General features: G+C 50.4%; 1 pseudogene; it reads left to right on the plus strand.

Moving 5' to 3' along the window:
- Nucleotides 1-772: 772 nt before the first annotated feature.
- On the plus strand, nucleotides 773-1,557 carry LOC101648410 (annotated as a pseudogene).
- Nucleotides 1,558-1,893: the final 336 nt, after the last annotated feature.

Raw genomic sequence — 1,893 nt, forward strand, 5'->3', positions numbered from 1 at the left:
CTTATATCTTTTGATAGTTGGGCACCATCAGCTTTCTTCACCACATTTGCTTATGCACCTGCTTTGTCTTCAGTGATCATGTTGGGAAGGTGAGCATCCTGGAATGCCAGGTTAATAGAACAAAGTGTTCTTGTGTTGAGGGAATACTTGAGTAAAACCCTAATGTCCATGTGCTATCTTAATTCTTAACATATAGATATAAATACATAGCTCTATTTCACTCTCAATATATATAAATGTATTTCCATGTGCACATGCCTGTATTTAGACCTCTATACATGGTTCTTTCTTCTATATCTTTTTACTTTCCTCTTGTCTTACCATCAAATTTGGCCTTCATTCAGGTTTAGTAATTCCTTGCTGTTACATTGCCCTTGATTAAGTCCCACTAGGCATCTTATGCCCTTCTCTCCATTGATTTTAGTTCACTTTTTGTTCCCTTGTCCCTGGGTTGGTTGCCCCCCTCATCCTTTCTCCCACCTCCCCTTCTCCTGTATCCCCCAGGAACCATCCTTTCTGTTGTTTTCCTCTCCAAATTGTTTATCACACCTATCTTATCTAGATAGACAGCCCTTCCACTGCGTCCCATGGTGTTTATTATTCATAGGTACAGTGTGGCACTCCATACCCGCTATGTGGGGACATGAGAAATCACTTTGTCCTGAGGAGCTGCAGTTTTCTGGAGTGACAAATCGTTCACATGGAGATGATGAATGTCACATGGGGTTTAAAAAAAATCTGGGGTGAAGGTAGCAGCAGCTGCCACAGCATCATGGCCGTATTCTTCGGGGTGTGGAGGGGACCTTAAAGGAGAAGTAGGACACCTGCAGGGGAAGAGCACAACCACACAACAAACATCAGATCCCACCTGGGAGGGACACCGTCCAGGGTCCTTTGACTCTCTGAAGACAGGCAGAGCCTCTTGGGGCTGGTGGACTCAGTGTGAACCACTGGCCTCGTGGATCCCACACCAAGCAGTGGAGATGGTGCTCTGCCCCACTGACAACCTGGCAGCAGCACCACACGAGTCAAACAGGCCCTGTTCAACTACTTCCAGGTGCCAGGTCGGCTAGGAATCCTCCCCCACCTGCACTGGGACTTTGATGAATGCCGGTTTGCTGGATTTTGCCAGAAAATGGCGAAGGGGCTCGGCAGGGGAGAAGACGCCCTCTCCAGGCACCTCTTCAGGAAAGTGGGGTCGGTTCTGGGCAGACTGAGTGGTGGCTGTGCTGCCTGAGATCCACCCGGTCTTGTTCCAAGGGGACCTCGGCCTCCCCGTCCTGTGCGTACGCTCTGTGAGGAAGGGCCGGGAGCTACTGAACAAAGGTTTCCTTTAGGCGCTGACCTGGGCCCGAGAGAGCCGGGCTCAGACCTCTGTCTCCAGCTACTCCCTGAGGAAGCTGAGATGTTCCTCAGCCCTGGGTGGGGCCAGCCTCGGGGCACATCGGGCACCTCTTCCCCGTGGACTACAACATCAATGCCTTGGCCTTCCACTCTCACTGTCCCTTAGGGGGCTCAGGGCCAGGACCCTATTCCCTCAAAGCCCAGGGGGGGTAGGGAAGAGGTTTATCTCCCTTTTTCCTTTTCTAAAGAAACACAAACGAAAATAAATGCACTTTACTTACTCCCTCCACTCCCGTCCAAAAAAAAAACCCAAAAAACCTTTGTGTGAGTCAGCCCAGGCAGGTTCAAGGATCACTTAAGAATCCGTGTGCCCAGCCTATGCAACCACGAGGTGTCGAAGGGATCAGGTGTAAGGCATCATCAGAACAAAAAATCTCACCATAGTGAATGATGGGGGCAGTGCGGAGTGGAGATCCAAAGCCCATTAGTAGGCCACTGGAGATCCCCTTGCAGAGGGGTCTCGGGGAGGAGATGAGCCAGTCAGGGTGC

The sequence above is a fragment of the Echinops telfairi genome, unplaced genomic scaffold (genome assembly GCF_000313985.2).
Source record: "Echinops telfairi isolate 266 unplaced genomic scaffold, ASM31398v2 ScPeMD7_7407;HRSCAF=8445, whole genome shotgun sequence".
NCBI classification, from domain to species: domain Eukaryota; kingdom Metazoa; phylum Chordata; class Mammalia; order Afrosoricida; family Tenrecidae; genus Echinops; species Echinops telfairi.